This window comes from Pholis gunnellus (genome assembly GCF_910591455.1).
Source record: "Pholis gunnellus genome assembly, chromosome: 7".
Classification (NCBI taxonomy): domain Eukaryota; kingdom Metazoa; phylum Chordata; class Actinopteri; order Perciformes; family Pholidae; genus Pholis; species Pholis gunnellus.
Genome location: NC_136533.1, coordinates 14,710,089 through 14,723,325, shown reverse-complemented (window position 1 = coordinate 14,723,325; position 13,237 = coordinate 14,710,089).

Here is a 13,237-nt window from a genome sequence, read left to right as displayed (position 1 = left end):
ATTGCCATAAATATTCACTCAACGACTCACTCACGAGTCTGAAGATGCCCTGTTAGTACTTTTCTATGCTTGAAATAAATCGTCTTTCATTTATGTACAAAAACCCTGTCTGTTTAAATATGCTGATGTTCAACAATTTCAAACAAGAATGATCAATAGCTGTCATAGCCAGACACTGATACACACACACACACACACGTATTCCTTTGTGGTGGGCACAGAGGCTCGTGCCATGTTTTTCGTTGATGAAAATGCAGCATCTACTTTGCTGACAACAAAGTCTTACGTGGTCTCTGGTGAAACAGATGGATATGTACATCAAGTCCTTGCTGTCAACAAAATAAAACTGTCAGAATAACATTGTTAATAAAAGGAAAGAGTTGCACATGGGGATAAAGTGATAGTACAAAAGCATGAGAAACACATATTCAAAGAAGTCCATTGAGGGTAGTGAGATAAGAGGTGTGTTGGTTTAAAGTGGATTAAAATAAGGATAGAAAAATAAATAGATTGGATATATTAGTTGTTATTGAGGGCACCTTGGACATTACAATAAGGTTTGAATTAGTACCACCCTTTCAATTGATAATCAATAATCAATGGAATCATATCGGAGTAAAATCCAATCGAAATATCATCAAATATCGCGATATGAAATTACCTTTATCGGAATAGAAGATTTCTGTCATATTGGTGAAGGAGCAAATAGTACATCTGCAACAATGTAAAAACATTCATTTTTATTCTGGCTTTGTATTGACATCCCGTTAACTGTTCTGCCTTCCTCTGTCTATATGGACGGCACTTGACACTGATCAGTTGAAACCAGCTGCGCCTTTCCTTGAAGGTGACCCTCATCAGATTTAGTCAGCATTGTTCCGTTTCACCATGAATATGTAAATTGTCTCTTTTGGCTCCATTTGAGATGAGATCAATTTTAGGCTGACGGGGATTGACTGTTAAATACCCAGAAATCTCATTGACATGAGTGACAGGCTCTGCCTTTCTCAGGAGAGTGAGAGGAATATTAGGATAGTTGAGCAAGCGTTTGTGTGTGTGTGTGTGTGTGTGTGTGTGTGTGTGTGTGTGCATAAAGTATAACTGTACTGATAAAGATGCCATGGCTTGAGAGTGGTAATTATAAGAAGTAAATCCTTATCCCTCTAATTCCGATGTGGTAAAATGCCAACCAGAGAAATATAATTTTGCTGACTTTCAATGCGGAAAAAGATACAGGGTGCAGATATTTACAGCACAGTACAGAAAAACAAAGGCTGAGTTTCCTCTCAGGCACACACACAGACACACCGAGCATTCCTCAATTATTTATGCAGGCGTGGATTACCTCTGCAGACAGGGAGAGTTTACTCATACAGTAGGTAAAAAGTGATCTGTTTCACTCTATCTGTCCAACTTTCATCTCCGTCAGACCCCCTCAGCCATATCATCCCCTTTAACTCCCCAAGAGAACCTTTGAACCTGATTCATGATGAAACACGGGCACACACACAAACACACATTGAAACCTAATGACTGGCCAGTTGCTGAAAGGCTTGCCTCCTTCCTTTTCTCACAGAGGAGGTATTCAGTGCCCCCCTGCCTCTGTCTGGTCTGTCCTAGCCTGGCTAAGATCGGCTCAGTGTGACTTAGTCCAGTCTGTTCATCTCTGTTTGAATGGCCAGGTATTGTTTCACTCGCCAGGATCCTCTTACCATGGACAACAAAGAGAGGCCGCTATACCCTCCTTACACACACACACACACACACACACACACACACAGGAACAGTCAGAGTAGTTGGGTCGACAGCCCGAGAGCAGCAGTTACATTTTCCCAGGCGTCTGCCTAGAGAGCTGCAAGGGAATCAAGTTCTTTACAGACTTTCAAGGGAGCAGATACAGTATCTTCCTTCATGGTGGCTGGAGTTTCCTGCTTTTTCATGACAGAATGATTCTGTACTTGTATACTTGAGTCAATTTGCTGGTGGAGCTCAGCAGTGTTCTCCTCCTGCTGTTTGGGGTCCATCTCTTCAGGTAGGACAGAGCAAAAGATGAACGAATGAGCACGGAAGTTGTTGAGTTATCTCTTTTCTTGTTTCCAATTGAAAAGATTTTCCATACCTTCATGTTTTTCAGCAATGTTCCTACATGAACTGCCTCACAGATACGTTGCATTTACTTTTGTATTAATTGGATTTTAAATTTTAACCAGCTTAAAGTCAGCCAGAAACTGCTGCTTTTATAGACCTGAAAGCCCATTGTCTCATTATATACAACTTATCTTGACATTTAAATTGAATTTGCAAGACAAAGTTTAAAACAATAAGCTCCAATTCCTGAAGCATAACTAAGACCAGCACATATATCAAGGACTGAAAGAGCCAATACAACAATGTTAAGAGAGCTGGATACGTGCATATTTTCCCACGAGTCCGCAATATTCGAGTAACTTCAATAAAGGAAGCAGCAGAACCAAAAAATATCTCTAGGTAATAACACTAGATGAAAACATACATTTCTCGCAAAAAAACTGCAATATCCAAGAGTCACTATTAAATCAAAGACACCATAAATACAAACAGTGTGAGGAAGCAAATGAGAACTGAGGTTTATTTTCTTCAAGTCATCAGAATCAGGTGGAAGCACTGATAGAAAGCTATAGTGGAGGAAAAAGTGTTTCTCCATGACTTCCTCTTCATAAATAAAGTCTCACTGAGAACACGAGCTTTAGTGTATTAAAGTGTATGAGGGCCAATGTCTGCTGCTAACCTCCCGTGCTGTGTTTGATTTAAACTTCAATGACATTTGGACAGAGTAAAACAATCTATATTCAAAATGACGGCGTAGCTCACTCGATGTGATGATGCAATTTGATGAGCTTTCCATTTCTTAAAAAGACGTTCCTAATCATCCTGTGTCTCTGCTTCAGGATTGTTCATGAGGAGCCTCGGTTGTTAAATAGTGTTTGTTTACATGCAGTGGAAAAGAGAGTCAGTGGGTCTTGTCTGCGTCCTCTCCTGATGGCCTCAACATGCTCTGCGTCTCTTTTCTCCTTTCATCACCGCTGCCCTTGGGGCTCCTCCTCACCCTCCTCAACTCTTCCATCTGTTTCAATTAGCGGGAGTGCGGGGTGGAGCACTGAGGTCTATCGCACAAGCACAGAGCTGCAGGTGCACCTACAGCATAGAACGCAGCTGACAAACAAGAGTCACTCTGTGCCTGTTCGGGGTTACGTTGTCTCAGGTGAGACTATGAGGCGGTCTTTGCTTTAGCAGGGAGCTGCATCAGTGACAATCAGAGCCGAGACACAGTCACAAGCACTAGCCACCCAGCCTCCTACTTATCTATTCCAACCCTCACCTAACTCCCCCACACACAGATTGGACTTCCCTCCTGCATCAGTGTGTCTGCTGTGCATGCATGAGAGTGTGTTAGTGCTCCTATTCACCTTGGATGAGCAGTGAATGTGCCTCTCTGAGCTTAATTCTGGTGTTCCAGTACTATCGAGCACTCTGCACCCTGATAAGAGCTACTGGCGGATTTTATTCCATGTTTACAAACTATGTTATTGGTGAGACAGACAACCTTGTCTTGCTTTACAGCATGTGGATCCGCTTGTGCCTTGTACTGTATATTGTGTCAACACACAGGTGTAATTTATCCATAAAAAAACATTTAATTGGATGAGTTTGTATCTAGTGTGAGGGACATCTGGTATGTAGGCCTTTTTCTGTCATACTTTGTACAAATGAAGTGCTTCGTTTATAAGGAGGGAGGGTGCTGTGGAATATGCTAAACGCCAGCATTGTGAATCGTTGGCTGGTGTATTTGAATAGCTGAATTCTAGGTGGACGTGTAGCATCTGTTCCCGTCAGAATCGTGCTTAAATGTGGTCTCGTATTAAGAGGAAGGAAGACTTAAAAAGGTCCTCAACAAAAAGTAGTTAATATGTCTGTATGTCATGCTCACATGTACTTGGACCACATTTTCCCTTCTCAACTATGAGAAGGGAAAATATGCAACAACGGTATACTGCTGTGTAATTGATGGACTACTGTGATATTTTAATGAGGTGACCATATTTGGTCGCAATTTGCCAAGAATATAAGCTGTCATCTCTGTTGCCCCAAAAACTGCAATGACTGATCCCCTTATTTTAAAGCTTTGAGTGCCTACAACCGGAATCTTTTATTTCCTTTGGTGGAAATGTTGCCTTAACACAAATTAACAAAATCGGTCAGATTGTTTGGCTGAATAGTGTCCTTTAAACCTGGCTTTTCCCATTTTACATAATTACTGGCTCTCAAATACATCTCTATCACGTCAGACACAGTATCCAGCCGTTTAAATACATTATCAATTGTTCCAAATTCATCATTACCATTATCCTCTGCACTGTGTTCACTCTCTCAAATGGCTCAATCAAATCCACATCTTCTGATTGAAATAGTTCAATACCCGCTGTAAACTGTATTTTTCCCTGTCAGCCATTTTCTCTCCAGTTGTCCTCTGGCCTTGAATCTTAAGATCCCATTCGATCGGTATGTTAAAAGTTCAAGACCTTCTTCAAAGGCCAATATTGATAGATAGGGAGAGGTTCAAGCGGTGACTATTTTAGCTGCTATGTAGCAGGTCAACCTGAGCAAGATTCAGTTAATTACATCTCTCACTATCAGACAAAATACTAGGACAGACAATATGCCACTGTTTTTATCATTATTGTCATAGAGTAAAGCAAAAACATCCCTCCTTGCTTGCAAGAGGCAGACAGTCCTTCAGTGGGGTTTGTGACTAGAGGGTAAAATCATGCCATGGCTCCAGTTTTTGAGTTTTTTTAGCCCTGAAGCCACGAGAGTTCAGATATTATTTTACATATAAAATATTTACCAGGTCTTTTGAACAGTTGAAAGTTGAATTGGCCACTTACTTTCAGGTGCTTCGGGTGAAATTTTAACTGATGGGTTTCATAATTATACATACAGTACAGGTCCAGGTGTCTGCCAGTCTGTGTTCCCACTCCTGCACAGAAGCAGGAGACTGAGTGATTTCATCCCTGAATCCATCTTTTAGTTCTCTGCAAAAGGCTCACAGGCGGCTGGTAATGCAGTCATGAAGGTGATCAAAAGCCTTTAGATCTGTACATCTGTGTGCCCTGCAAATATTGATCTTGTTACAGCCTTCTACAAAGGGCTCTCTTTGACCCACATGCTCCACCACTGAAATAAAACTGAGGACCTCTACGTTTGGGATTGGCCTAACGAATAGCAGTCAGGTCAACCAATAGCACAAAGGCCGCGAGGGATGAGTGATAGAGGATGTGATACCAGCAGAACAGAGGCAGATGCTCTTTTGACTCCCTGTCAGACAGGGAGAGATGCTAATGACATTCTCCCTCAAGCACTGAGGAGATATATAGAGAGAAACACTAACGACTCTCTATCGCTCTGGTCACTAGCAGGTCTGCAGACAGCTTGTTAAATCTCACAGCAGACCAACAAGCTGTTATTTTCGAATGTTTGGAGACAACTACACACAGAAAATGTCTATTATTTGAAAAACGTATGTGCAATTAACAATGTCTATGATGAGAATTTAATTTATTTTTATTTTTTTAGAGCGGCAGAGTGCAAGTGTTTCCCCTTATACACCTGGCAACATAGTGGCCATTTTCTGTGAGCGTCGTAGCAGAGCACGGTTTCATCCGTGCAAAACAAATTTAGCGTTATCTATATCAGTGGTTCTCAACCTTTTTTCAGTGATGGACACCCTGTGAAATATTTTCTCAGCTAAGTACCAGCGCAAAGCATTTTTTGTTGAAAAAAAGATGTAATACACAGCGCTGTGCCATCAGTGTCTGATTTATTAAACTGTCAACACTGAAGATTGCATTGTTGCATTGAACTGAGTGCTTTTGCATTTACATTTTAGTGAGAAACTTGTGCTTCACTGAGGATCTTTGTCAGTCTTGGTGGCAGGGAGGCAACTGCTGTGTCAAGCTCTTCTCCAGGCACAGTCTGTTTCTTTGCTTTGTTTTGATCACAGTCATTGCAGAGAAGGAGGCCTCACATAAATATGTGGAGGCAAAGGGGTAGTAGCCGCTCCAAAGCTTTCTGTCCCAGGTCAGGGTGCTCCTGCTTCACACACACCCAAAACTGTGTGAGTGTGGATGTGGCAAACTCCATCTAGAGGCCATGGTCAGATGACACTTCCAGCAGTTTTTCCTGATAAGTGACAGGTAGCTTGCTTCCGTTGGCTTCGGACAAGAGAAATGGGTTTCTCACCCAATCCAGCTGTGCTGAAAGAAAATCTCGAATCAAGTTGGTCAAATGTCCCACTATGACCGACCTGAATGGAGCTCTGGCCACATCCCCACAGGTGGCGTGTGCCAGGTTGGATCAAACCATCCTGGTATGGGGGAGACTCTGGGTTTTTAGGGTAATGAAATTGAATAGCCTACTGAATATAAAATTCAGTTTATGAACTTACACTTATATTTGATTGAATATTTATTAAATAACTATTTTAAAGGATTTTTGAATGGATGCTAATTTTTTATATATTTTTTTTAAATCTCACGTACCCCCATTTGAGAACCACTGATCTATATCATTAAAAATAGGGTTTGACATTTGCTTTCTTGTTGAGTTATATGAGATGGCGAGGAAATGAGCTGTCCTACTCTACCTCTGATTGGCTGGTAAACCGATCAGTCAGGTCATGCCATCGCCATATACATAACATTGCATCTTGACTGTAAGTTTATCTTTAGCATACAGACACAAGAATAGTATCAATATTCTCATTTAACTCTTGGCAAGAAAGCATAAAAAAAACCACATAGCCCTCCTCCTTTAAAGTGAAATGAATGAGGAAGGGCAAACCACAGCGTGTTCTGTATTTTGCAGTTCAAGGAGGATGCCTTTCCAACTTACTAACTCCCAAACTAATATCTGTCATCGTTAATGGGGAAAGGCAGAGCAATTGCCTCTATTATAGTCTCTTCCTCAGAGAATCCTTCCTTGATTAAGGAAATTATCATGCCCCAGTGTGGGATACAGATACCAGATATACATGTGCAGGCTCACACACACACACACACACACACACACACTTACACACACAATTGACTACTGGCCCGTCAGTCATCAGAGTTTACAGAGTGAACAGAGAAATTACTCACTAAGCTTCTGCCAGTTTTAAAGCTGTTATTCAAGGCGTATAAACATCCATGTGACTTATCTGCATATTTGTGAAATTGTAGGGTTTACTCAACATTGTTAGTTGCCAAGCAGTTACATAATCAAAAAACAAAAAGAAAGCTACCAACAAAGACAAATTGGATGGCTGAGCAATATTACAAACCTCCTCATCTCTAGGGAAGATTTCAGCATCATAAAAAATACAGGCTTTATCTAACTCTTCCCAGGTTTCACCATCTTTTTTCCTTCTCAAAAATAAGCATTTAGACTTCACAAAGACATATTTCTCCCTCCGCCTGGTATGGTGTTTCTGTCCCTAGTCATGAAGCTTCAGGTGAATTCTGAAGCTCTGCCTCTCTGTCAGAGATGCCTACAAGGGGAGCCACCGTAAAGGATGATTGACTGTTTGTCTCTAACCCCTATCAAGGATGAGACAAGCACTTTGGGGGCGAGAGTCAGACTCATCTGTCACTTTCAGATCCCCTCTCATCCTCTCATACGCATCAATCCCTTCCCTGCTGTTACGGTTTAACAAACAGGCGATGGGGAACTGCAAAAACATCAAGACTGAAGTCAATGAACTTATGGTCAGTCACTGGATAAACACTGTGTGTGTGTGGGTGTGTGTGCTAACACAAGCCTTTTTTATTAGACACTGACACTTAAATTCTGTCCAGCTGGATGCTGTAGCTGTAGAAATTAGCCATCAGCTGAGGTATTGTTGGAAAAAGGGCATCGTGAGTTGTCGGCTGCCGCTGTGAAACATCTGGAAGCAAACTGTAAGTGCGCTTTGATTGAAGTATATATTTTTTGTTGGACAGAGCTGTGATGGAGTGGAATTATTTTTTTCAGAAATGGGTCAGCACATAGATGACCCGGAAGACCTTAAAACATTTTAATGTGATGTATTTGTAAAGACTTAGTTGACGTTTCACCTCTTCTTTCAACAGATAGTATCTGATTAATTTCCCTCTCAGGCGTGATCAGATCTTGTCTTGAATGTGACACCACACAGAAGCTCACAGGGTTTAGAGTTCAGGGCTTTGATTTAGTCATTTAAATAATGTATCATGGAGATTAAAGGGTGCTGGGGATTATTGAAACAGCAGCACTTCATGCAACCATGTCTGCTACAAAATGACATTCCTATAAAATGAACCTGGACTCTCAATTAAGTTTTGAGGAAAATATACTATCTATGGGCTTACGGTGGCAGTATTAAACAATTTAAAACACGCTGTCAATCAAAAAAAAACAAGACAAAAAATCTTCCGGAACATTTTTTTTAATTGGCTTAAAAAGACTACAAAATTGAAACAAAACAAAACCACAACAAAAGTACACTGCTCCCATGGGAAACAAACCATGTGTGCAGGGCTGTATCATGAAATGGTCTCTGAAGTGTCACCAATATTATGATCAGCAGAGAAGGTTGTATTCAGATCCTTCATCCTTCAGCAACACAAGAATATAAAATACTGTAAAATAAGTATAAAGTTCTGCGTTCAATTCCTTACTTCAGTAAAAGTGAACGATATTGAAACATAAACATAGTTAAAAGTATCAAAACTACTTACTATGCATGAGATGTGTTATGTTTTTTTGGCTGTCTTCCATTCCTTACAAGAAGCTGCCCAAGATGGTTAATAACATAGTTTAATCTCAGTTGTCAATAAAATTCAAGCAAATGAGAACAATGCATAATACATTGAATAAATTGAGGTCAAACCAGAGGTCATTTATCTTCTCTGTTCATCTTGCATTGTATCACATATTGCAGAATCGCCAGTATATAGGTAATCATAGGTAATGCATCATTAGACTACACTCTTCTTCCTCCCTGAAATATTCATCATGACATTGTTGGCTTGTGTGTTAGTTTTGCAGGTTCATGTGAGCAGAGTCCCGGCAGCATTAGTGGTTAATGCGCGAAGGTCATGTCAGAGCCTTTCAGCTGAGTTCTGAGGTGTTTAGTGTCTCTGCTCTCCGGTTCACCCCTCCTGCTGATCTAATCGTCACTGTAATGGCAGTGTTGACTTTGCCGCCGGCTTCACTGTCTGTCTCACTTTCACCGCCATTTCGTCTCGCCGTCTCTTTCTCTTGCTTTATGTGTCTGCCCTCTATCCCTCCATCTTCAAGGATTGATTCAACATCTATTTTCCGTCACGTGTCTTTTCCCTTCTCTGCCTCGCATCTTTTTTTGTTGTTGTTACATTTAATGGTAATGCAACTCTCACTGGCCACTATGCACACGGTCTGTATATGTCAGTGGTAACAGTAGTGTTACCTTTGAATTGGCAGAGCCACTCATTCAATATTTCACACCAATGCTGGTAGAAGTTTGATTAACATCTAATAATTGTGCATGTAGGTCGATAAAACAGGAGATTTAATAAAGCCATTGATTAGTTTAGTAATTGAATTGAATCGCAACCACCCCAGCATTACATTTCACCCAGATCATCATAAAGCAATGTGCACTGAACACCTGTTATTGGGTAACTCAAGGCCGTTTTCATGGCAAACACTCAAACTCTAATTGAATGCAATGTTCTCAATCAGAGCACCCTTGCATCGACCATGTTGTTGTGTGGTGGAGCAGATACATGTGTATAAAAACTAATTAACATTTTACCTAGCTTAATGTTTAACAAAACCTGAGCAAACAAGGGTTATGCCTTGAAACACACAGTTCTAAATGTTAAGCTTTCTGAGGCATATTGTGATTTTTGGGCAATAAAAAAAGAACTTGACTTGACTTTAGTCAGGCAATGGAGCCCTCTAAATGTCGGTAATGTCCAAGATGGAGCCAATCAAGACAGACCCACCAACCTGTCCTGGAGGGGAACAGGCTTTATAGATTGCTGCCGTACCCTAACCTGGCATCCATGGTGAGTCAGGCAGCAGCCAAGCAACAGGGTTCTACCTCGAGCTAACGCGACTTTGGCTTTATTTTATGTAGGTTTTACCCTCTAATGGGCTCTTTGGGCTTAAGAGGGTGAAGTCACACACCTCTGTGCCTTAGAAGTTTGTTCAGTGGAATATCTGTGCAGCAGATTTCTGTAGTTGCGACACAGTTGACTCCTATTCTATTCACACGTTTGCTTTATGTGTCTGAAACCCTCTCAAGGTCCGTAGTTAGCACTGAGACAACTACGGCATGCTGTGAGGTGTTGTTTGCCTGCTTACACCTCTTGTGTATAGCAGAAGGCAGATGAGGAGTGGCTGTTTGTCCCTGACTGCTTTGTCAAGTCCAAATGAAATGATCCACTCAGTCAGGCTTCTTCAATTCAGAAATACAGAAGGCTCTTGGATTAGTGGCAAGACATTTTCAACTCTGCAGCTCCAATTTAGTGGATAATTTCATTTTGACATGATGTTGTACCATCTGGATGAATGACGTTAATACCTGACCGGTTGTGTTTTATTGGTTCATTATTATCACTTACAGACCTGTAGTTGGGAGAGATTTTTGTGATTCCATCTTACAGCGATGGTACTCTGCTGAAGCCACTCTTCTGTCAGTTCTGACTTAGTGACCTACTGCTCTGTGGTCTACAGAGACTGAGAGATGTGTGTGTCACAGGGTTGCATTATTGGAGTGAGCTTTATTACAGGGCTTTACACTAAGCACTTCAACTATGCTCACACAACTAAGGCGGCAATATCGATTCACTCTTGTTTTTAGATGGTTGACTTTTTCATCCATCCATTGCGCTCTTATTAGCAGCCCCCGGCACTCAGCAGTGGTTAACTCAATTAAGTAGCTCCATTGTAATCAGTGAGATCTGGAATGGCAGCCTGAGCTATCATGAAGCTGATGGAGGACTCAGTCCTAGCTATAACCTGCTGTTTACATGCAGATAGAACTGGCCTCTATGGGGTTGGGCTCGGAGGTGGAAAAAATGCACAGTTGGACATTGATTGAGGAGCTGCAATTTACATGCTGCAGAGATGTGGAACAAGGTCTCTCTGCTTCTGCTCCTGGGGGATGTTGCCCCGCAGAAATAGGATAGAGTGCGTTTGTCTGCTGGGATCCAACATAGACATTAGTAAATGGGCAGAATCAGATCTGTTGGAGGGAAAGAATATACAGCGAGGTAACCATATAATTAGGCAGAAGAACAGACAGACAGACAGACAGTGCAGTCAGGCACAAATGTGCACACAAACACACATTGAGTGGAGTAAATGCAATTACAAAGAACCACAGGGGAGCATATAAAAGAATACGGTTATTACACTTTCATTATCGGCAATATCAACATTGCTTAGCCATAAGAAATGGCATAAGAATATGACTATAACAATGTGAATTTGATGATTGCAGTCTCTTCCTGAACCATTCAATTTCTGATTTAACTATTGCGTTTTGGTTTCATATAAATTGGCCTAACCTAATTAACAGTGTTAAAACTGAGTTCTGAGGGTTTGTCTTTGAAGTCTTGCCCTCTGCATAACAGTTAGAAAAACGTGTCTCATGTGTGGAGCAGTTCCTTCGCTCCGCTCTGTGCCTTGGTAGCACACTCACTCTCATCACGATTCAGCTGTTGGCCAAAAACAAAGAAAACAGAGAAACTCATTACTGCTCTTCTGGCCTTCCAGATGTTGTTTTTGTTTTTTTTCAAGTCTGCAAAAACATTTCAGAATACCACGTGTGTGTGTGTGTCTGTTTTTGTGTGTGCCTGTGTGTATGTATGAATCAGTGATGCTTAGTGCTGTCTCATAGGAACTTTAAAAAGAGCTCATAAAGCTGACGCTGTTACGGGTCTTTGGCCTTGCCCAAATATGGATTAGCCTTATTTTATGTCATTGTCTGTTTTCAACCAAATCTATATCAACATCGACTGATGCATGCATGCAAAATGCTTAGCTTTAGATACTGAAAGCCATATTTGGGCAAGGCTAACACACTCCTACCATCCTGATTAATGTGTCTCTGTCACATCTCTTATATGTATTTCTTTTTATCAGATCTGGGCCCAAGTTGTGTCCTCATTGTCTGTCTCTGCTTTGCCAGAAGTGGCCACTGGACAGACATAGCCAGGCAGAGGGCCAGACAATCCCCTTCGAGGCAGCAGATCTCTGGCTTCTCTTCTCCTAACTCTCAGTGGCTCAACACCACCAACCTATCAGCCAATAGCTCTATGAGGAAGGCTGATAGGAGGAGTAATTAGTGCTCGGCAACACTTTGATGGAATTCTTTGTGGGGGGGGTGGAAGAGAAGAGAGACTGAGGGAAGGACAGAGAGATAGACATCCTTGTGGAGTCACAGTGCCCCCTCTACAATAAAAAATCAAGAAAAGTGATTGCATGTAAAGGTGGTTTTCCAGACCTCATTAGCAAAATGGTTTCCAATGGAGTAAAGGTTACGAATCAAAATTCAGGCCAGGGTCTGCGGGTACAGGTAACATGCAATCATGATGGCTGCTGTGAGGATTTGGGCTTTGAAAGTGAATGAATATGACAAGAATCCTCTTGTATTCATATCTGTGCATGTATGAGAGTGTGCGATCAGCTGTACGTCTTCCCATTGACCTCAGTATGTAGTTTGCCTTTTAGAACAGATGCTCCTGGGAAACTTTTACTGCTTGTATAGGTCAGTGCTTGCTGTGTCTTTTATTAAGTGCGTCCTTCAGTCTGTTTCTGTCCTCTGAATGTCCTGTACAGCATTTGTTGCTAAGTGACAGCTCTGGACAGTAAGGTCAGCGCATTACTGCTGTTAAATACATTCTCATATCCTATACTTGGACTTATTATACTTGGTAATGTGAGAGTTGCAGAGAACTTTAGTGATTTTAATTCCATGAAAATATGTAAATCTCTAAGATAAAAATTCCAACACAGATGACCAACCCCACAACTGTAGTCCGTTGCAAAATCTGTGTCTGTGAAAGTCATTGTAGTTTCATCTCTATTTGGTTTCTTTTACAGTCAAGAAAAATAGTAATTATAGTCGTGTTGAGCAAGGTTATTAATGCATTTCCTGCACAAAACATCAAGTTCCCCCTTGCTAAATCAAAAAGTTAGAAAATGTACG